The 25,173-nt window shown below is 43.6% G+C and overlaps 1 pseudogene; it reads left to right on the plus strand.

Annotated features, from left to right (window-relative positions):
• The first annotated feature begins 1,266 nt into the window (after positions 1-1,266).
• On the plus strand, positions 1,267-24,950 carry LOC121569844 (annotated as a pseudogene).
• The last annotated feature ends 223 nt before the right edge of the window (positions 24,951-25,173 follow it).

Here is a 25,173-nt window from a genome sequence, read left to right on the forward strand (position 1 = left end):
CCACCAAGACTCTTCCTAGAGCTGGCCGCCCGGCCAAAATGAGCAATCGGGGGAGAAGGGCAATGGTCAGGGAGGTGACAGAGCTCCAGAGTTCCTCTGTGGAGATGGGAGAACCTTCCAGAAGGACAACCAACTCTGCAGTACTCCACCAATCAGGCCTTTATGGTGGAGTGGCCACTCCGGAAGCCACTCCTAAGTAAAAGGCATGACAGCCTGCTTGGATTTTGCCAATAGGCACCTAAAGGACTCTCAGACCATGAGAAACAAGATTCTCTGGTCTGATGAAACCAAGATTGAACTCTTTGGACTGAATGCCAAGCATCACATTTGGAGGAAACCTGGCACCATCCCTACGGTAAAGCACAGTGGGGGCAGCATCATGCTGTGGGGATGTTTTTCAGAGGCAGGGACTGGGAGACTAGTCAGCATCGAGGCAAAGATGAACGGAGCAAAGTACAGAGAGATCCTTGATGAAAACCTGCTCCAGAGTGCTCAGGACCTCAGACTAGGGTGAAGGTTCACCTTCCAACAGGACAACAACCCTAAGCACACAGCCAAGACAATGCAGTAGTGGCTTTGGGACAAGTCTCTGAATGTCCTTGAGTGGCCCAGCCAGAGCCCGGAATTGAACCCGATCGAACATCTCTGAAGAGATCTGGAAATAGCTGTGCAGCAACGCTCCCCAAACAACCTGACAGATCTTGAGAGGATCTGCAGAGAAGAATGGGAGAAACTCCCCAAATACAGGTGTGTCAAGCTTGTAGCGTCATACCCAAGAAGATTCAAGGCTGTAATCGCTGCCAAAGGTGCTTCAACAAAGTACTGAGTAAAGGGTCTGAATACTCATGTAAATGTCATATTTAAGTTTTTAATTTATAATAAATTAGCAAAAAAACTGTTTTTGCTTTGTGATTATGGGGTGTTGTGTGTAGATTGATGAGGGGGGGACTATTTAATAAATTTTTGAATAACGCTGTAACCTAACAAAATGTGGAAAAAGTCAAGTGGTCTGAATACTTTCCGAAGGCACGGTAAGTTACTTGAAGTTTGAACTGTCCAACACTTCGCTTTGCCTGAAATATGTGAAAGCCCCCTCCATGGTTCCTCCGTGTTCTCAACTTTGAGAGGTCATCTAATGTCATGGTGGTTTCAGTGACCGGTGTAAGTGTATTTCCTGATGTCATGGTGGTTTCAGTGACCGGTGTAAGTGTATTTCCTGATGTCATGGTGGTTTCAGTGACCGGTGTAAGTGTATTTCCTGATGTCATGGGGGTTTCAGTGACCGTGTAAGTTTATTTCCTGATGTCATGATGGCTTTTGCATCCAGTGTGCATGTGTATTTGCCAGTGTCATGAGGGTTTCGACCTCTGGTGAGTGACTGTGTGTGTGTCCTCTTTCTGTGACTCAGCACTCAGGCTGGTGACATTCAGAAGCAGACAGAGGAGTACGAAAGGATGAAACGAGATCGCCAACATAAGGTCCAGGAGGTGGAGGGAGAGCTGGCTCTACAGAACCAGGTACACATACACTACCAGTCAAAAGTTTGGACACACCTACTCATTCAAGGGTTTATCTTTATTATTTAATTTTTTTACATTGTAGAATAATAGTGAAGATATCAAAACTATGAAATAACACATATGGAATCATGTAGTAACCAAAAAACTGTTAAGCAAATCAAAATATATTTTATATTTGAGATTCTTCAAATAGCCACCCTTTGCCTTGATGACAGCTTTGCACACTCTTGGCATTCTCTCAACCAGCTTCACCTGGAAGGAGTTCCCACATATGCTGAGCACTTGTTGGCTGCTTTTCCTTCACTCTGCCATCCGACTCATCCCAAATCATCTCAATTGGGTTGAGGTCGGGGGATTGTGTAGACCAGGTCATCTGATGCAGCACTCCATCACTCTCTACAATGTAGAAAATAGTAAAAAAAAATAAAGAAAAACCCTTGAATGAGTAGGTGTGTCCAAACTTTTGACTGGTACTGTACACACACACACACACACACACACACACACACACACACACACACACACACACACACTTGACAAGGGAAGTGGGAAGGTGCAGCGGTAGGCCACTCTCTAGTTTTAACATAAGACTGTCATCATGTTTTCACCTTTTCCTGTGGAAACCACATCCAGATGGGAGAGACCTTTACATCCACAGCCTACACAAAAGAGCAGTTAATCTACCTTGATTAAATCAGTCAATCACCATTAGACCACCTGCCTGCCAAGCCTCTGTGTGTTTCTGTGTGTATGTGCGAGTGTATGTGTGGGTGTGGTATTTCAGTCTAAACTCTGTGGCATGCAGTGTGTCTTGCTGCTGGCTGTTGTCCTGGCTCTTTGCTGTGTCATTCAATCTCTAGAGAAAATATCCCTTTTTGAGCTGCAGTGTATGTGTGTATTTGTCTGACTGTGTGTGTGTGTGTGTGTGTGTGTGTGTGTGTGTGTGTGTGTGTGTGTGTGTGTGTGTGTGTGTGTGTGTGTGTGTGTGTGTGTGTGTGTGTGTGTGTGTGTGTGTGTGTGTGTGTGTGTGTGTGTGTGTGTGTGTGTGTGTGTGTGTGTGTGTGTGTGTTTGTGTGATTATCCCCCCCTGCCCTGTGAGGTAAGGAGAGAAGGTGTTAACACCTGCTGTGATGAATGAGGCTGGGTGAGGCTAGCTTGTCTGCTAGTGGTGGCTCTGTCTATGGCGTCTGGAATAGGTCCGCTAGAAATATACCTTCTGTGGAGGTCTGTATGGGCTGTCGGAAACTTCATCAAGAATTAATCATCCTCTATGTAAATAGGACTACTCCCAAATCAGTGTGCCCTTTTCCAGATTCTGTTGATGACACATCCAGATGAATTGAGGAATTCTTTATACATTAATCTCCATGTATTTTCTCTCTATCCATCACATGTTCAAGAGATGATGACAGACTTTGATAATGAAATGGGGCAGAGAAAGCATGAGTTCAACCTGAGGATGGATCTTTAAATACTGCTGAACAATTAATCAAACGGCCACCCGGACTATTTACATTGACACCCACCACCTCCACCCTTTGTTTTAACACTGCTGCCTCTCGCTGTTTATTATCTATGCATAGTCACTTTACCCCTACCTACATGTACAAATGACCTTGACTAACCTGTACCCCCGCACATTGACTCGGTACCGGTACCACCTGTATATAGCCTCATTATTATTATTATTTATTGTGTAACTTTGTGTCATTTTTTTAACTTTAGTTTATTTAGTAAATATTTTCTTAACTCTATTTCTTAAACTGCATTGTTGGTTAAGGGCTTGTAAGTAAGCATTTCACGGTAAGGTCTACACCTGTTGTATTCGGCGCATGTGACAAATAAAAGGTGATTTGATTTGATTTGATTTGAGAGCCGTGGTCCTGTCTCACGAACTCAGGGTAAGGAGCAGGTGTGTGTGTGTGTGTGTGTGTGTGTGTGTGTGTGTGTAAACAGTCCCAGGTAAAACTGCTGAGTAAGATGGGATGATACGTGCTGATCCCTGATGAGCACACACGTGTGTGTGTGTGTGTGTGTGTGTGTGTCCCTCTCCCCAGGTGAAGCTGCTCTCTAAGAAGACAGAGGTCCAATCATAGGCCCAGGCTGTGGCCCTGAAGGCCTCAGAGGATCTCTATCAGCACACACAGCTACAGCACAGACACTGGGAGATAAATCTCATCACCACCATCAAGGACGCACTTAAAATTATTCATGCAAACCTTATTTCCCATGTTTTAGATAAGATGTGATTGTCATTTCAAAGGAGCTAGAGGACAAACTAAAAGCTATGCAGAGCAAGAGAGAGAAGGAAATAAGAGGAGAAGAGGAACAAAGAGGAAAGAAGAGAGAGGAGGAGAAAATAGAGAGGAGGAGAGAAAAAGAGGGGCTAGAGAGAAGAAGAGAAAAGGAAAGAAGAGAGAGAAGGAGAAAAGAGCGAGAAGGAGAGAGGCGAGAGGATGAGAGAGGAGGAGAGAAGAGAGAAGAAGAGAGGAGGTGATAGGAGAGAGAGGAAGAGAGAAGAGAGAGGAAGAAAGAGGAGGAGAGAGGAAGAGATAGGAGGAGAGAGGAAGAGAGAGGAAGAGAGAGGAGGAGAGAGGAAGAGAGAGGAAGAGAGAGGAGGAGAGGAGGAAAGAGGAGGAGAGAGGAGGAGAGAGGAGGAGGAGACAGGCAAGAGGAAGAGAGGCGAGAAGAGGAGGAGAGAGGAAGAGAGGAAGAGAGAGGAAGAAAGAGGAAGAGAGAGGAGAAAAGAGGACGAGACAAGAGAGAAGAAAGGAGGAGAGAAGAGAGAGGAGGCGGGAAGAGAGAGGAAGAGAGAGGAGGAGAGAAGAGAGAGGAGGAGGAGAGAAGGAGAGAAGAGAGAGGAGGAGAGAGGAGGCTGCCTCCCCTCCTTGTTCCGCTGAGGCTGCCTCCCCTCCTTGTTCGGGCAGGTTTCGGCGTTCGTCGTCACCGGCTTACTAGCTACTGCCGCTCCCATTCTCATCACTCCACTTGTCTTGTCTTGTCAATCACACACACCTGGTGCTCATCCCCTAATTAGTCTGTGTATAAGTGTTCCTCTGCCCCCTTGTCTTTGTGAGTGATTGTTCTATGTGGGAGGAGAGTAGCTCGGTTGGGATACTCTCTCATTTATTTTGCCAGGGTTGATTTTCCCCTGTGTCATTACATTTATTGTATTTTCTGAGACTGTGTTTGGTCAGGGAGCATTGTTTCCCCTGTACCTGTTTCGATTTCCGTTGTAGGAGCATTGTATGTCTGGAAGGAATAAATCTGCATCCGGTTATTTTACTCCTGCGCCTGACTCCGTCCATCATTCACCACACAATCTGAGCAATCGGTGGAGAAGGACCTTGGACAGGGAGGTGACCAAGAACCCGATGGTCACTCTGACAGACCTCTAGAGTTCCTGTAACATAACAACATGTGGAAAAAGTCAAGGGGTCTGAATACTTTCCAAAGGCACTGTAGATTTCAAAAGTAAATATAAAGGAGGACCAACTCCATATTAATGCTCATGATTTTTGAATTAGATGTTTGACGAGCAGGTGTCCACATACTTTTGACCATATAGTGTAAGTGTTTCCAATGAAATCGTCAACCAATTAGTAGACAGTTGGGAAGGCTATGCCTACACATAATTGGTTAAAATCACATGATGCACACCGATGATGTCATTTCACACAGATATACGTTGATCTTGGGGTGGTACTGGAGATTATGAATATAAAGTTGAAACATTTTGGAATTTCCCTTTAACTTGTGTGTGTTTGCATGTGTGTGTGTCCATGTGTGTATGTGTGTTTGCATATGTGTGTTTGCATGTGTGTGTGTGTGTGTGTGTGTGTTTATCGCAGGTACAAGCAGCAGCTGTGTGTGGGTGTGGCGCGAGAGAAGGCTCTGGAGCAGAGACGCTGTGAAGACAACAAGGCTGAACACTACCTGCACAGTGAGGGGTTAATACAGGGCCTGACACAGGCCAGAGACCAGGTGAGTCTCCTACAGGTGAACTCATATTCAGGCCTCATACAGGTGTGTAGACATGTGCTTTATAAAGGTATTTATAAACCGTAGAATAATATTTGCCAGGGCAATCTGATTATTTCACATGGAGATGTGGGAAGCTAAAAAGGCTAGCTAGCTTGCTATTTTTTTAGCCAGGCTAAAGCCAGCTAGCCAGGCTGCCAGCTAGCTACTTCTAGCAAGGGAAAGCAACTCTTCCTTGTTTTCACAAAATGAAAAGACGCATGCACATAGATGAAAGAAGTGAAACTTGTAGTAACCTTAACCCTTGAGTGATGTTACCACAGCTATTCTGAAGAACAGCAGGAGCCCCACACGTGTCCTGGATAGTGAGAGAAAGGGAGTAGGGTGATAGGCGGAAGCATGGGGAGGAGGAGGGGAGTCTATGAAAGAGAGATCGATAGAGAGACTATGAAAGAGAGACTATGAAAGAGAGAGAGTGAGAGAGAGACTATGAAAGAGAGAAAGAGAGAGAGAGAGCGAGAGAGAGAGGGAGAGAGAGAGAATAGGTCAGACAGACAGAAAAAGACATTCAGACAGAAGAGGCTGTTACCAGGCGAGGAGTGGTAGCCTTTAGTCTTTTAAGGATCGGACACTTTTTTTCAATTTTTGCCTAAAATGACCCAAATCTAACTGCCTGTAGCTCAGGACCTGAAGCAAGGATATGCATATTCTTGATACCATTTGAAAGGAAACACTTTGAAGTTTGTGGAGATGTGAAATTAATGTAGGAGAATATAACACATTAGAACTGGTAAAAGATAATACAAACAAAAAAACGTGTTTTCTTACTTTTTTGTCTCATCTTTGAAATGCAAGAGAAAGGCCACAATAGAATATTGCAGTTTGGGCGCAATGTATATTTTGGCCACTAGATGGCAGCAGAGTGTGTGCAACGTTTCAGATTGAGCCAGTGAAGCATTGCAATACTGGACTATTTTGTATAAAGTCTGCCCAAATGTGCCAAATTGATACATTTTCAAGTACATAACTATAGAGAACATACAAAAATGATATGGTAATACAAAATGTAAGTTTACACACTCCCAGGAATGTCATAAATGATGGATCATTCGCTTATACACTAACTTTCACACATCTAGATAGCCAGGCGGGGTGAGTGTGGAGCCAGAGACAGCAAGGGTTCAAACTGTAGAACCCAGTTCCTACATTTGAATATAAAAATGGATTTTATCAAACTAAACTATGCTACATTTTATCTCTGGGACCCACTGGATGACAAATCAGAGCAAGATAACTGAATGTAAGTGTCACGGTTTCTGCCGAGGCTGCTCCTTCTCCTTGTTCGGGCAGGCTTCGGCGGTCGTCGTCCCCGGAGTACTAGCTGCCACCGTTCGTTGTTTCTGTGTTCGTTTGGTTTGGTCTGTTTTGGTACACCTGTTTCTCATTTTGTCTTGATTATGTGTCCTTTAAGTTCTTGTTGTTTCTGTCTTGTGGTTGTGTGTAGTTGTTCTTTGTCAGCAGGTGTTTCCATGTCAACTTTGTGCTCATTTTTCTGTAGAGAGTTCGCACTATTGTGCGTGTTTGTTTATTACGCTGAGTGCGTTATTTTTCTTGTGCCTCCGGCTCTGTTTATAGCCGTTCTTTCTGTGGACTCTATTAAAGTCTTTTGGACTACTTCTGCATCCTGCATCTGATTCCCACACCACACCTACGCCAGTTCTGACAGAAAGTACGTTATGTATTAAACCAGTTGCTGTGATAAGTTTTTTGTTGTTGTGCACTCTCCTCAAACTGTAGCATGGTATTTCTTCACTGTAATAGCTACTGTAAATTGCACAGTGCAGTTAGATTAACAAGAATGTGAGCTTTCTGCCCATATAAGACATGTCTATGTCCTGGAAAGTTTGCTGTTACTTACAACAGTCATGCTAATCACATTAGCTCACGTTAGCTCAACCGTCGCGTATACGGGACACCAATCCCGTAGAGGTTAAACACCCCTCGGCTCCTGTTAACACCACCTCTATTACCACAGCATGTGACTGTTAACACCACCTCTATTACCACAGCATGTGACTGTTAACACCACCTCTATTACCACAGCATGTGACTGTTAACACCACCTCTATTACCACAGCATGTGACTGTTAACACCACCTCTATTACCACAGCAGGTGACTGTTAACACCACCTCTATTACCACAGCATGTGACTGTTAACACCACCTCTATTACCACAGCATGTGGCTGTTAACACCACCTCTATTACCACAGCAGGTGACTGTTAACACCACCTCTATTACCACAGCATGTGACTGTTAACACCACCTCTATTACCACAGCATGTGACTGTTAACACCACCTCTATTACCACAGCATGTGGCTGTTGACACCACCTCTATTACCACAGCATGTGACTGTTAACACCACCTCTATTACCACAGCATGTGACTGTTAACACCACCTCTATTACCACAGCATGTGGCTGCTGACACCACCTCTATTACCACAGCATGTGACTGTTGACACCACCTCTATTACCACAGCATGTGACTGTTGACACCACCTCTATTACCACAGCATGTGGCTGTTGACACCACTTCTCTCTATTTTATTCATCACTAATGTTTTACGGTATATCTGGGTGTATGCACCCCTTTTCCTCCGACTCCTGACTCCTGACCTGGTGCTTTTGAGCTTCCTGGTCTGAAGTTCACAACCTTAATCTGATACTAGGCCGTCTTAGCTCTCATTTTCATCTTCCTCTTCTTCAAAAAGGGCCCTTTTTCAGGGTGCAGAATTAGTAGCCTGCTTTTGACCTCAGAAAACGGAGTTTCACTGATTTCTTTCATTCAGTAGTTTCACTATTCTATCAGTCAATTCTTTCACTGTTCTCTATTCAATAGTTTATTATTAATTTGTTTCAATAGTTCTACTGTTCTGTTTTCAATTGTTCATTGAAGCTACTTGGCTCGACATTCGGAATGGCGACTGACTGAAGCGGACCAGGGCTCTACGCTGACCTTTTTTACAAGGAGCACGTGTGTTTCTACGTTTTTTAAAATGTAGGCGCACACAAAGAAATGTAGCAGCACAATGAAAAATATTTGAGGTAATAAAGTTAGAGTCATACATTTTTCTAGGCGCACTGGTGCTCCTAAATTAACATTCCAGGTCGCACAGCAAAATACTTAGGCGCATATGCGAATAAAATGGTGGCACTGTAGGAGAGAAGCAAATACACAATTAAATAACCATTTTACTGCACATTACAGATTCAATAAAGTAGATACTAAATGATGTCTGTCAAACATAAAGAAACCGGGAACTTTAACAGGCAACTCCCCGCAAAACCAGTCAACTATGGCGGCAGCGACTACCCTCAGCGAAGACCACTTACTCTCTTGAGATGGCAGCTTCGCTAACAACGTCCCTCTCACCCATACAATCATCCCTGGACGTGGTCCGACTGACAGTGGAGTTACTTGGCTTTCTTCAATCCCCAGATTCCACTCTTGATTCTCAATATATGCAATTTAGCAGATACTTTTATCCCCAAAGTTACTTCTCCCATTCCATAAAATGAACTCTTGGTCTCAACACGCACACACACACACACACACACACACACACACACACACACACACACACTTCAGTGTTCTCTCCCCTTCTGATGCCCCACTGTTCCTAGAGGGGGGCTCTGGTCCCGTCCACATCCTTTTTTAAGTGGTGCCCTTTCCTTCAGCATCCCAAGTGGTCTGATGCCCTTTCATATTGGCTGACCAACATGCCTGTCTCTGTTGCCTCTATGGCACTTACCCTGCACCCTCAGCAAGGCTTTAATGCCAAAACGTGTTGGGTTTGAACTTGAACTTTCATTTTGTTCCCAAGAGTGGCTATCCTTCGTCGGCCTATGGGACCTAGATATCAAAGGGTATTTGTCACATGCTTCGTAAACAACAGGTGTACACTAACAGTGAAACGCTGACTTACATTGTGTAAGGGTTGGTGTGAGGTGTGACCCAGATGCAGTGCAGGATAGACAGTAGGCAGAGATGGTGAAACAAGGATCTTTACTGGTGGTCCCGAAGCCAAAATACAAAACAACGGACTTAACGCAATAAAAGAAAGGTGGAGCAAATAAGTCTCCAAAAACAGGCTGACAGCCAAAATACGAAATAGTAACTATGACTGAAATAATAAAGAAACAGGGAGAACACTTCTCGAGTACCTGTAAATACTTCTCCGATCAGACACTGATTAGTACTGCTGAGCACAGAGAAAGAAGCAGAGTAAACTGAGCAAGGGAACACAGGGAAGTGAGGGCATAAATACACAGATGAACAGGTAAACACAGGTGACACCAATAGGATGATGATTAGTCCAGACTGTGAGTGAGGAGGTGCCTAAGGTTGTCGGAGGATGACACCTAGTGGGTCCCTCCGGAACTGCGACCCCCTCCTGTGACAACATTGTCCAACAATGCAGAGTTAAAGATAAAGATATATAGAAGTAGTGGCTCGAGGAATAAATACACAGTGAATAACAAATAACAATAATGAGTAAAAATAACATGGCTATATACAGGAAGTACCAGCACTGAGTCGATGTGCACGGGTACCAGGTAGTTGAGGTAGCTATGTACTACAAGAGGCACCTTAATTGGGGAGGACGGGCTCGTGGTGATGGCTGGAGCGGAATCAGTGGAATGGTATCAAATACATCAAACACATGGTTTGATGCCATTCCAATTGCTCCGTTCCAGCCATTATAATGAGCCGTCCTCTCCTTAGCAGCCTCCACTAAAGGGGTAAAGTGACTAGGCAACAGGATAGATAATAAACAGTAGCAGCAGCGTATGTGGTGAGTGTGAAAGTGTGTGTGTGTGGGCATACTGTGCCTTCAGAAAGTATTCCTCGACTTTTCACACGTTACAAAATGTGGGCTTCAAATGTTTTTGATTGTCTTCTTTTGTCAACGATCCACACACAATACTCTGTAATGTGAAACTGTAAGAAACATTCTAAGATGAAAAAATGTATGACAAATAAAATACAAATATATCTTGATTAGACAATTATTCAACCCCCTGAGTCAGCGATTATAGCTGTGAGTCTTTTTGGGTATGTCTCTAAGAGCTTTGCATACCTGGATTGTACAGTATTTGCCAATTATTCTTAAAAAAATGATTTAAGCTCTGTCAAGTTGGTTGTTGATCATTGCCAGACAGCCATTTTCAAGTCTTGCCATAGATTCTCAAGCTGATTTAAGTCAAAACTATAACTAGGCCACTCAGGAACATTCAATGTCGTCTTGGTAAGCAACTACAGTGTAGATTTGGCCTTGTGTTCTAGACCATTGTCCTGCTGAAAGGTGAATTTGTCTCCCAGTGTCTGTTGAAAAGCAGACTGAACCAGGTTTTCCTCTAGGATTTTGCCTGTGCTTAGCTCTATTCTGTTTCTTTTTATCCTAAATAAGTCCCTAGTCCTTGCTGATGACAAGCATACCCATAACATGATGCAGCCACCACCATGCTTGAAAAAATGAAGAGTGGTACTCAGTGATGTGTTGTGTTGGATTTGGACAGTACCGTATCTTTAGAAAGTCAAAAACCTTTGGACCACTAGTGGGTGCACGGTATTGTTGTTTCTGGCTCATTAACATATTTTGAGGCGTGCCTTGTAAGAGTATTTATTTGTTGCACCAGTTAGTGAGAATGATGACGTACCAATTTAACTGTTATGTGGTTATAGACCCCATCAATTTAAAATGTATAGGGGACAGATTGGAGTGCAAGTCTTAAACCTTAAAGATGCAGTATGCAGAAATTGCTCCGCCATTTCCTGGTTGCAAAAATTCTAATAGTTCGCCTAATTTCAGTTTATGTGACCAAACAAGCAAGTATAGTGTAGAGAATCATTGTGCCATCTGAACCACTGTGAAATATATTTTCCATAACCAAAAATATTGTATTTTCAGCTGTTTGAAGCTGGTGTACAAAACCGAAAGTAAAAGACGCAAAAACGAAACTTAAGAACGGAAGCATAGAAATTGCGCACATAAAACAGATATACCGCTTCTTAGACTTGCTTTCAATGCGAATGACAGATCTACAATTTACATTTCTATGTGAACATGGTCGGGTCGCCCAAAAAGTTAGATATTGCAGCTTTAAATTGTTGAGCATTTTGCCATGTCCTTTTGGTCTGTTTTGCCCTGTAGTCGCTGCCTTTGTTAAGGCCTCTAGAAGTGTAGGTGATATAAAACACCAAATATTCATTAATATGCTGTAATATGTAAAATCTTTACCTAGTAGCCAGCCTGCTTGCACCAATCCCTTGTAATTACAGAAAAATACAGTGAAATACAAACCCCTCCCCTCAATGAATTTCATTCATCCATTCATCCATTCCATTCATCCATTCAACCATTACATTAATTCATTAATTCATCCATTACATTCATTCATTCCGATTACAGTAGCATTTACTTTTTTACAGTATACTACGATTGTGGTCCTCTGTAGCTCAGCTGGTAGAGCACGGCGCATGTATCGCCAAGGTAGTAGGTTCGATCCCCGGGACCACCCTTACACAAAAAAAAAATTTATGCACGCATGACTGTAAGTCGCTTTGGATAAAAGCGTCTGCTAAACACATGACACAGTACTTTTTTTAATTTGTATATTTTTTATTTTTTATTTTAGGGGGATAGATCAGCTTTAATATTGCAGATAGATTGTAACTTCCATCAATGTAATTGTCTGCATCACTTCCAATCCCCCATATGGTTTTTTTCTTGCAAATGTATATATATACAGTGGGGGAAAAAACTATTTAGTCAGCCACCAATTTTTGCAAGTTCTCCCACTTAAAAAGATGAGAGAGGCCTGTAATTTTCATCATAGGTACACGTCAACTATGACAGACAAATTGAGAAAAAAAATCCAGAAAATAACATTGTAGGATTTTTTATGAATTGATTTGCAAATTATGGTGGAAAATAAGTATTTGGTCACCTACAAACACGCAAGATTTCTGGCTCTCACAGACCGGTAACTTCTTCTTTAAGAGACTCCTCTGTCCTCCACTCGTTACCTGTATTAATGGCACCTGTTTGAACTTGTTATCAGTATAAAATACACCTGTCCACAACCTCAAACAGTCACACTCCAAACTCCACTATGGCCAAGACCAAAGAGCTGTCAAAGGACACCAGAAACAAAATTGTAGACCTGCACCAGGCTGGGAAGACTGAATCTGCAATAGGTAAGCAGCTTGGTTTGAAGAAATCAACTGTGGGAGCAATTATTAGGAAATGGAAGACATACAAGACCACTGATAATCTCCCTCGATCTGGGGCTCCAAGCAAGATCTCACCCCGTGTGGTCAAAATGATCACAAGAACGGTGAGCAAAAATCCCAGAACCACACGGGGGGACCTAGTGAATGACCTGCAGAGAGCTGGGACCAAAGTAACAAAGCCTACCATCAGTAACACACTACGCCGCCAGGGACTCAAATCCTGCAGTGCCAGACGTGTCCCCCTGCTTAAGCCAGTACATGTCCAGGCCCGTCTGAAGTTTGCTAGAGTGCATTTGGATGATCCAGAAGAGGATTGGGAGAATGTCATATGGTCAGATGAAACCAAAATATAACTTTTTGGTAAAAACTCAACTCGTCGTGTTTGGAGGACAAAGAATGCTGAGTTGCATCCAAAGAACACCATACCTACTGTGAAGCATGGGGGTGGAAACATCATGCTTTGGGCTGTTTTTCTGCAAAGGGACCTGGACGACTGATCCGTGTAAAGGAAAGAATGAATGGGGCCATGTATCGTGAGATTCTGAGTGAAAACCTCCTTCCATCAGCAAGGGCATTGAAGATGAAACGTGGCTGGGTCTTTCAGCATGACAATGATCCCAAACACACCGCCCGGGCAACGAAGGAGTGGCTTCGTAAGAAGCATTTCAAGGTCCTGGAGTGGCCTAGCCAGTCTCCAGATCTCAACCCCATAGAAAATCTTTGGAGGGAGTTGAAAGTCCGTGTTGCCCAGCGACAGCCCCAAAACATGTGGTCCTCTGTAGCTCAGCTGGTAGAGCACGGCGCTTGTAACGCCAAGGTAGTGGGTTCGATCCCCGGGACCACCCATACACAAAAATGTATGCACGCATGACTGTAAGTCGCTTTGGATAAAAGCATCTGCTAAATGGCATATTATTATTATTATTATTATTATCACTGCTCTAGAGGAGATCTGCATGGAGGAATGGGCCAAAATAACAGCAACAGTGTGTGAAAACCTTGTGAAGACTTACAGAAAACGTTTGACCTGTGTCATTGCCAACAAAGGGTATATAACAAAGTATTGAGAAACTTTAGTTATTGACCAAATACTTATTTTCCACCATAATTTGCAAATACATTCATAAAAAATCCTACAATGTGATTTTCTGGATTTTTTTCCCTCATTTTGTCTGTCATAGTTGACGTGTACCTATGATGAAAATTACAGGCCTCTCTCATCTTTTTAAGTGGGAGAACTTGCACAATTGGTGGCTGACTAAATACTTTTTTCCCCCACTGTATATATGTATATATATATACATACACATACAGTGAGGGAAAAAAGTATTTGATCCCCTGCTGATTTTGTACGTTTGCCCACTGACAAAGAAATGATCAGTCTATAATTTTATTGGTAGGTTTATTTGAACAGTGAGAGACAGAATAACAACATTGAAAATGGGTCATAGATGGGTATTCCAGCATGACAATGACCCAAAACACATGGCCAAGGCAACAAAGGAGTGGCTCAAGAAGAAGCACATTAAGGTCCTGGAGTGGCCTAGCCAGTCTCCAGACCTTAATCCCATAAAAAAATCTGTGGAGGGAGCTGAAGGTTCGAGTTGCCAAACGTCAGGCTCGAAACCTTAATGACTTGGAGAAGATCTGCAAAGAGAAGTGGGACAAAATCCCTCCTGAGATGTGTGCAAACCTGGTGGCCAACTACAAGAAACATCTGACCTCTGTGATTTCCAACAAGGGTTTTGCCACCAAGTACTAAGTCATGTTTTGCAGAGGGGTCAAATACTTATTTCCCTCATTAAAATGCAAATCAATTTATAACATTTTTGACATGCATTTTTCTGGATTTTTTTGTTGTTATTCTGTCTCTCACTGTTCAAATAAACCTACCATTAAAATTATAGACTGATCATGTCTTTGTCAATGGGCAAACGTACAAAATCAGCAGGGGATCAAATACTTTTTTCTCTCACTGTACATACATATAAATACATATACATACATATATATACATATCCTTTAAAACAATATATTTCCCTTTATTACTTTCCAACCCCACCACCCCTTCCCTAATTGGAGTAAACTAGTGAACAACAATGCTTAGGCCTCTACTTCCAGCTTATACATACTAAATAGATTTTATGGACACAGTCAATTTTACAATAATTATATTTTGTTTGTTTTTACTCCTGAACTTCCTCTACCCTCAACCTCTCCAATCATTTTCATGCTGTCCATCCGGTTTGCTTCTATATGCCATATCTTTCTAACTGTGCTCTTTCACAAAAGCTCTCAACCTATAACCTATATACTTATTATGGACACAGTATGCTTTACATTAGTTATCTTGTTGTTATTAGTTGTTGTTAGTTGTTATTAGTCCCATCCTTCAACCTCATTCAACACCTCCCATCTATCTCTTAACACCATCCATATTGGATTTCTATTTGCCATATATTTTTCAACTGTACTGTTATGTTTTACAAAAGTTCTGAACCTTTCTATTCTCATTGTTTCTACAGATTGTAAATTGAAAATAATCATTTTTGCTAAAAGTATTATTACATTATTGATCGATTGACTATGACTTTTCAGATCACCCAGTAGTGCTATCTACAGGGTTAGCTCCAGGTAAATATTGCAATCCTTTAGCCATTCCTGGACCTGTGTCCAAAAACAAGCTACAAATGGACAGTACCAAAACAAATGATCTAATGATTCTGTCTCTTCGCAGCAAAATCATGACACAGTACTTGCTTTGATACCATATTTATATTACAGTAGGTGTACTGTAATATGAAATACAGAATTTTACTTGCCACAAGCTGCCTGTAAATTACTGTAAAATTCATAGCAATCCCTTTGCAGTGTAACCTTAAACATCAACATTATGAAACAGTATCTTACTCTGGATCAGTAGTTAGGGCCGATTCCTACCGACTGTGTATATGGGGGTCTGAAACCGGACACCCTATTGGCCTAGGGCCTAAGGTCAGGTGTTTATGGCTTCCTGAAAAGGTCGCTACCCCATGTTGAATTTTTAACAAGCAGAAACTCAGTATCGGTTTTCACTCAGCCGGTCGTATCGTCTGTCAAAGTGGTGTACTTTATTTTAGTGTTTTCTTAAGGGCACTTTCCCTTTTAGAATGAATACTTAGAACCATCAACCATAACATACAGCACCAGATGCCCGGCCTAGTCCCATAATTGATTTGAACTTTAAAGTATTGGATATATGTATTTTTCATAAACTTTGGTCAAATGAGTTACTAGTGCATTCAAGTATGTTCTGAAGATAAGAAATGATGACTGATGAATGTTCTGAAGATAAGAAATGATGACTGATGTATGTTCTGAAGATAAGAAATGATGACTGATATACAGTATGGATGGTTCAAATCAAATGTTTGCCCACCAATGGCCGCCATCACCCATCAGCTACAATCAGAACCTTACCTCCATCTAGTGGTCATTGGTTGAAACTGCTCACAGACGCGTATTATTGTGTATGTGTGATTATATAACTTTAGATTGGTAGATATATACACTACCAATCTAAAGTTTGGGGTCACTTAGAAATGTAATTTATTTTCAAAAGAAAAGCAATTTTTTTGTCCGTTAAAATAACATCAAATTGATCAGAAATACAGTGTAGACATTAATGTTGTAAATGGCTATTGTAGCTGGAAACGGCTGATTTTTTTATGGAATATCTACATAGGCGTACAGAGGCCCATTATCAGCAACCATCAGTCCGGTGTTCCAATGGCACGTTGTGTTTGCTAATCCAAGTTTATCATTTTAAAAGGCTAATTCATCATTAGAAAACCCTTTTGCAATTATGTTAGCACAGCTAAAAACTGTTGTGCTGATTAAAGAAGCAATAAAACTGGCCTTCTTGAGACTAGTTGAGTATCTGGAGCATCAGCAATTGTGGGTTCGATTACATGATCAAAATGGCCATAAACAAATAACTTTCTTCTGAAACTCTTCAGTCTATTTTTGTTTCCGAGAAATGAAGGCTATTCCATGTGAGAAATTTCCCTTCACAAAACAGCGCAAACTGGCTCTAACCAGAATAGAAAGAGGAGTGGGAGGCCCCGGTGCACAACTTAGCAAGAGGACAAATACATTACAGTGTCTAGTTTGAGAAACAGACACCTCACAGGTCCTCAAATGGCAGCTTCATTAAATAGTACCCGCAAAACACCAGTCTCAAAGTCAACAGTGAAGAGGCGACTCCGGGATGCTGACCTTCTAGGCAGAGTTGCAAAGAAAAAGCCATATCTCAGACTGGCCAATAAAAATAAAAGATTAAGATGGGCAAAATAACACTGGACAGAGGAAGATTGGAAAAAAAAGTGTTATGAACAGACGAATCGAAGTTTGAGGTGTTCGGATCACAAAGAACATTTGTGAGACGCAGACCAAATGAAAAGATGCTGGAGGAGTGCTTGATGCCATCTGTCAAGCATAGTGGAGGCAATGTGATGGTCTGGGGGTGCTTTGGTGGTGGAAAAGTGGGAGATTTGTACAGGGTAAAAGGGATCTTGAAGAAGGAAGGCTATCACTTCATTTTGCAACGCCATGCCATACCCTGTGGATGGCGCTTGATTGGAGCCAATTTCCTCCTACAACAGGACAATGACCCAAAGCACAGCTCCAAACTATGCAATAACTATTTAGGGAAGAAGCAGTCAGCTGGTATTCTGTCTATAATGGAGTGGCCAGCACAGTCACCGGATCACAACCCTATTGAGCTGTTGTGGGAGCAGCTTGACCATATGATACGTAAGAAGTGCCCATCAAGTCAATCCAACTTGTGGGAGGTGCTTCAGGAAGCATGGGGTGAAATCTCTTCAGATTACCTCAACAAATTGACAACTAGAATGCCAAAGGTCTGCAAGGCTGTAATTGCTGCAAATGGAGGATTCTTTGACGAAAGCAAAGTTTGAAGGACACAATTATTATTTCAATGAAAAATCATTATTTCTAACCTTGTCAATGACTACATTTCCTATGCATTTTGCTATATTTCCTATTCAAACTCATTTCATGTATGTTTTCATGGAAAACAAGGACATTTCTAAGTGACCCCAAACTTTTGAACGGTAGTGTGTATGTATATATATATATATATATATCGGAACTTACCTTCGGAAAGTATTCAGACCCCTTGACTTTTTCCACATTTTGTTAGGTTACAGCCTTATTCTAAAATTGATTAAATTCTTTTTTTCCCTCATCAATACACACAATACCCCATTATGACAAAGCAAAAACAGGTTGTTAGACATTTTTGAAAATGTATTAAACATAAAAAACGGAAATATCACATTTACATAAGTATTCAGACACTTTACTCAGTACTTTGTTGAAGCACCGTTGGCAGTGATTACAGCCTCAAGTCTTCTTGGGCATGATGCTACAAGCTTGGCACACCTGCATTTGGGGAGTTTCTCCCATTGTTCTCTGCAGGTCCTCTCAAGCTCTGTCAGGTTGGATGGGGAGCATTGCTGCACAGCTATTTTCAGGTCTCTCCAGAGATGTTCGATCGGGTTCAAGTCCGGGCTCTGGCTGGGCCACTCAAGGACATTCAGAGGCTTGTCCCGAAGCCACTCCTGCGTTGTCTTGGCTGTGTGCTTAGGGTCTTCGCCCCAGTCTGAGGTCCTGAGCACTCTGGAGCAAGTTTTCATCAAGGATTTCTCTGTACTTTGCTCCGTTCATCATTGCCTCGATCCTGACCAGTCTCCCCGTCCCTACCACTGAAAAACATCCCCACAGCATGATGCTGCCACCACCATGCTTTCAGTTTTTTATGTTTAACAAATGTGCAAACATTTCTAAAAACCTGTTTTTGCTTTGTCATTATGGGGTATGATGTGTAGATCGATGAGGTAAAAAAACCGATTTAATCCATTTTAGAATAAGGCTGTAACGTAACAAAATGTGGAAAAAGTGAAGAGGTCAATACTTTCCGAATGCACTGTATTTTGTATATAATGTATGTAAACTTTGTAAACTCCTGTGTCTGTATTCTGTCTCTAAACGTGTCCATCACTAGCAGCACCATATCACCAGGTAACATTCTGACTATGTTGTCTATCACTATCAGCACCATATCACCAAGTAACATTCTGAGTATGTTGTCTATCACTAGCAGCACCATATCACCAAGTAACATTCTGACTATGTTGTCTATCACTAGCAGCACCACATCACCAAGTAACATTCTGACTATTTTGACTATCACCAGCAGCACCATATCACCAAGTAACATTCGGACTATTTTGACTATCACCAGCAGCACCATATCACCAAGTAACATTCTGACTATGTTGACTATCACCAGCAGCACCATATCACCAAGTAACATTCTGACTATGTTGACTATCACAAGCAGCACCATATCACCAAGTAACATTCTGACTATGTTGTCTATCACTAGCAGCACCACATCAACAAGTAACATTCTGACTATGTTGACTATCACAAGCAGCACCATATCACCAAGTAACATTCTGACTATGTTGACTATCACTAGCAGCACCATATCACCAAGTAACATTCTGACTATGTTGACTATCACTAGCAGCACCATATCACCAAGTAACATTCTGACTATGTTGACTATCACCAGCAGCACCATATCACCAAGTAACATTCTGACTATGTTGACTATCACTAGCAGCACCATATCACCAAGTAACATTCTGACCATGTTGACTATCACCAGCAGCACCATATCACCAAGTAACATTCTGACTATGTTGTCTATCACAAGCAGCACCATATCACCAAGTAACATTCTGACTATGTTGTCTGTCACTAGCAGCACCACATCAACAAGTAACATTCTGACTATGTTGACTATCACTAGCAGCACCATATCACCAAGTAACATTCTGACCATGTTGACTATCACCAGCAGCACCATATCACCAAGTAACATTCTGACTATGAGTAAATGTTCTTGGCAAATAAAGGTGATTCTGATTCTGTGTGTGTTTATTTAGCTATGTCTGTCTGTCTGCAGGGCCACACACCTGGTGGTGGTGGCGGTGTCTCTGTAGGGGAGCTGCCATCTGAGGAGATCCATCGGCTGCAGCAGCAGAACAGCAGTCTGAGAGCTGTCATAGCCCAGATGAGGAGGGACATGGAGGATCTCAGCCAGCCTTCTCATTCTCCAGGAAAGCGTGACTCATCCATCCAGATCCCTAAAGGACCTCTACCCCAGCCTCCAGCACAGATTTCAGCCTAGCCCACTGACATCGCTGTACAGCCAAGCCCACTGACATCGCTGCACAGCCAAGCCCACAAGCCTGTCAGGTATAAACACTGTTTACTCACAACCCCTAGAAGCTCCAGACAGTCTTGGATCAACCCACACCTCAACCCCAACCTGTTGACAGCTCCCTAAAGCACCAGCCCAACAAGTGTCATCACCAGCATGTCTTACTGCTTACTCTGTGTTCGCTCACACCGACACCCCCTCCCCTCCCCTCTCCTCCCCCTCCCCTCCCCTGCCCTCCCCTCCCCTCCCCTCTTGCACCACAAACAAAATCAAATCAAATCTACCATGCGTGCTGCATCCCTCACCAGCCCCCATTCCATTCACCTCCCACCACAAGAACCACCCGCATCTGAGAACCCTTAAAAAACCCATCACTATCACATACCTCCACTACCCCCCATCATCCTGCTGGTAGACCCTAGTAAGCCTAAAGCCCAGGCCAACAGGTGTCAACACTAACCCTTCACACAGCTTAGTGCCAACCTGTAAGGAGGGTATTAATGTCTACAGACACAGTTGAAATGTAATATGAGTATTTATGGTTACAGCTAGCTAGTAATGGACTGGCTGTGGAGGCATAACCCTCAACCTCTAGCGTAAAGAGAAGGGTAGTAATATAATCGTGACTCAGTCACAAACATGCCTGAGTAATCTGTGTGTGTGTGTGTTCTCTCTGTGTTTATCAGCGGCAGGTACCCCAGAGTACACCCAGGCTCTAGAAGTAGAGGTAGCAGAGCTGAAGGCCAGGTGCTGGCGGTTAGAGGACCACTAGAGGGCGCCACCAGACCACTCAACACTGCCATCGTCATCCCAGCAACCACACTCACCCCCATCGACTCTGTCAACGCATACCTCCAGAACCACATTCGATCCCTCAATGAAACCGTCGGTAGGAGGACACTTCAATAGTATACTGTATAATGGTACTAGGACAGAGATAATGGTGGCGCTTGGCACCCTTTATAAAGTTCTGACCAGAGATCTGAGAGTGGCGTTTACTTGTGTTTCAGTCTACTGCTATGCAAAATAAGTTGTATTTCCATTCAACAATGATGATAGGAATTTGTCTTGGTGTTGTAAGTATAAAAAGCGACAACAACATAAAACTCATAGCCATTGTCTACATGTTTACTGCAGGTGGCCTGTGAGTGGAGAAGGTGGCCAACACTGCAGCTCTGTAGCTCACCTGGAAGCTGTCCTGTTCTCGCTCACGCAACAGGTACTGACACTCTTCATCCCAAATTCAGCACTTCTTTAAGTTAAACTGCAGGCACTGGTACAGGTTTAGGCTATTAATGGAAGACTTCAAAACAGCATTAGTAGTCATTGTCCACCCACAAACCCGCTCTCTCTCTCACTCTTTCTCTCTCCCTCCATCTCTCCCTACAGTGCCACTCCAAACAGATGGAGGGGGTGGAGCTGCGTCTGCAGCTGGCCAATCAGAAGAGGAGCTGGTCATCTGAGGAGACAGGACTACGTTGGTGTCTGGTTGCCGTGGAGATGGAGCTGGAGGAAGTGAGGCAGAAGCAAGAGGAGTACCAGAAAGAAAGCATCCTGAACAACCTGGACACTGTCGCCCTGGGCAACCAGGTAAGGCTGAGTGACAGCCTGCCTCAAACATAAGACTTTTCATCAACCCTAACAAAAACAAAAATTCAAAAACAAGAGACAATGCATGTAAATAGCAACAACATATTTTTGCTGTTTTAGTAAAACTTTACTGGAATCCTCAGTCAGATAGGCCAGAAAACACTTTAGTAAGGACATTTGAGGTCAGGTTATTGTCTGCTTGTAATAACTGACTTTACACTGCCATGACACAAACTGTTGTTGTGACCAGGTGTTGTAAGGGATCAGGGGTTGGCAGGGTCTAGACAGAGTCTGACACTTCCCCGATCTACAGAGAGGGGGAGTCATCAGACTCGATCTGGTTCACCTGAGTTCTGAGCACACCTGTCAGTAATTAGTGTAGGATTTAAGGTGTGCTCAGAAGCTCAGTCGGCGCGAGGTATTGTTCCATTGTGACTTGCTAAGCGTTTTGTTCCGAGAGAGAGAGAGAGAGAGAGAGAGTTTGTTGTTTTTGATTACCCGTGTATCCGACCTGTGCCTTGTTGTTTGACTCCCCGAATTGCTTAATCCTCTACTTGTCTACCCCAGTGATTACCGTTCTCTGATCCTGTGCCTGTGACCTCGACTACGACTAAGCCCGCTCCCTTGGTACCTCTGCCTGTCTCTGCCTGGCCCGGTTTTGACCACAGCCCGCCCGACCACGATTAAGCTATTCCCTTGTCTGTACTCTAATAAAGCATCGCTATTCTGCGATTGGATCTTACCACTCTGTCCGAGTATTCATTACAGGTGTCCGCACTGAAGATGGACATCGCCAGCAGAAGGGATCCCATCATCTGTGAAGAGGTAGACCATCTCAGGCAGCAGAAGGGATCCCATCGTCTGTGAAGAGGTAGACCATCTCAGGCAGCAGAAGGGATCCCATCGTCTGTGAAGAGGTAGACCATCTCAGGCAGCAGAAGGGATCCCATCGTCTGTGAAGAGGTACACCATCTCAGGCAAACTATAGAGTTGACTCTGTTTTGTGTTTTCCTTTTTGCCATGGGGAAATCAGGTATTGTAGTGACAACCCTAGTCCATATACACCTATCTCTCTCTCCCTCTCTCTCTCTCTCTCTCCCTCTCTCTCTCCCTCCCTCTCTTCCTCCAGAGTGAGATGGTGTGGCAGCTCCAAGAGGAGAACTTGTGTTATAGACAACAGCAGCTGACCCAGGACCTGAAGCCTGGTGGGGCAGCGGGGTACAGGCCAGGGTGTGGGGAGGTAAAACTGAAGCAAGCAGTGCGGTGTATCGCCCGTCTGACCAGAGACAAGCAGCAGCTGATTAAGATGGGCAACCGGCTCTGGGCACAACTGGCCGACACTGGACTGATGCTTCTGTAGAAAACACAGACTAACACCAAACCATTCACTGCAGCTTAACCATATCACAGAAATAAAAGATACAACGCTTTCTGCATGATTACAACTAAGCTATGAATACCAGATAATCATACTGCATGATGACAGCTAGGCTATATAGACCAGATACCAGATAACCATACTGCATGATGACAGCTTTATCCCCCAGAACTATGAACCTATTTTCAACTAGCCCATGTTATGATAACGTTATAGTGTAGACTCATTCGATTGGTCAAATTGGCTTTGCAGGGACAATGTAAACAGGAAGTCCAGCTGTGTTGTGATTGGTTGGGTGGTGTGGTCCAGCTGTGTTGTGATTGGTCTGGTGGGACAGGAAGTACTCTCCCCCGTGTTGTTCTACTACCTCGCAGGACACCCTGATCCCCGCTGCCCTGCGGGATTATGGGGGATTCAGCAGAGATCACACGCAGCCCCAGGGGCCGGGGGAAAAACACAAACACCCTGGATGCCTCCACTCACACACACACACCCCGACACACACACACACACCCCGACACACACACACCCCAACACACACACACATACACATACATACATACACACACACACACACACACACACATACACCTCTCTCTCTCTCTCTCTCTCTCTCTCTCTCTCTCTCTCTCTCTCTCTCTCTCTCTCTCTCTCTCTCTCTCTCTCTCTCTCTCTCTCTCTCTCTCTCTCTCTCTCTCTCTCTCTCTCTCTCTCTCTCTCTCTCTCTCTCTCTCTCTCTCTCTCTCTCTCTCTCTCTCTCTCTGTTCTCCAGTCTGCTCCCAAACCCTCCCTGGCCCCAGTGTTTATGGCGCCAGAGAGAGACCCATCCAGAGACACACAGCACCAGCAAGGTCGACTCTCTGCCTTGGAACAACTGCAGTACCAGCTCAACACACAAGTCTGACCTCTGACCCCTAACCTTTGACCTCTTACCCCTTGATGTCAACGAGACAGCAGTGAGAAAGTGACATTGTCAAATCACAGATTAGGACTCATCATGTAGTGCAGTACTCTGTGTGACCATCAGAGGAAGCGTTTCGATCCAGGAACTTCAGTAAGCCAGGTTTCTCTCCAGGATCTGCAGTAAGCAACGTTTTTCTCCATGAACTGCAGTAAGCCAGGTTTCTCTCCAGGAACTGCAGTATGCCACGTTTCTCTCCAGGAACTGCAGTAAGCCACATTTCTCTCCAGGAAGTGCAGTAAGCCACGTTTCTCTACAGGAACTGCAGTAAGCCACATTTCTCTCCAGGAATGCAGTAAGCCACATTTCTTTACAGGAACTGCAGTAAGCTACATTTCTTTACAGGAACTGCAGTATGGCCACAGAAAGCAGAGGAAGGGGGGTCCTATCGTGGTGAGGCATCTCCTCTCAGAGAGCTACAGCTGAGACAGAGACAGGGTCACCAACCCCTGGGGCCAGCGACACAAGGACACAGACAGACATGAGGTAACACAGGAATGTCTGTCTACACTGTCTGATACCACCTGACCTGAGGACCAATGATGCAAGAGCCTCTCAACTCACTTGATCAATATACAGAGTTCATGTCTGGGCTATAAAGGCTTATTAACTATAGAGGAAACATGGCTCTGACATCTTACTTCAATATTCTTGGCAAATTATTTTATTTTTTACTTTTTCTTCAGTCCTCTCTCTCCTCTCTTCCTCAGCGTCCTAGCACTAAAGAGAACACCCCTCCTCCTCCTCTCAGCCAATCACAGAGTTCCCTGCGGATGGACCTCGGGTCACGACCCCCTTCCAGCCCGTCAGGTCCTCTGCTGCTGTCGTCAGTGGCTACGGAGAGGTCCCTAAGGGAGGTATGGCAGATACTGGACCGATGCCTCAACCCCTCCATACACACCCCGGGAGAGCTGCTCTGAGAGAGGTGAGATCTCTCTTTCTTTACATCTTTCTTGCTTTCAGGGATTGACATTAAAGTCTGAAAAGCACTTGCCCATCGGGCAAGTCAGGAGTATTTTTTGTTTGCCCGAAGATTATTATCACTTGCCCGAAAATCTTAATTAGCTATTTACAGGCAGAAGTGCCTAAGCATAGGGGAAGAACAGTGGCAACCCGTCATTCAATTCAAATTGACACATTTTA

Source organism: Coregonus clupeaformis, chromosome 1 (genome assembly GCF_020615455.1).
Source record: "Coregonus clupeaformis isolate EN_2021a chromosome 1, ASM2061545v1, whole genome shotgun sequence".
Taxonomy (NCBI): domain Eukaryota; kingdom Metazoa; phylum Chordata; class Actinopteri; order Salmoniformes; family Salmonidae; genus Coregonus; species Coregonus clupeaformis.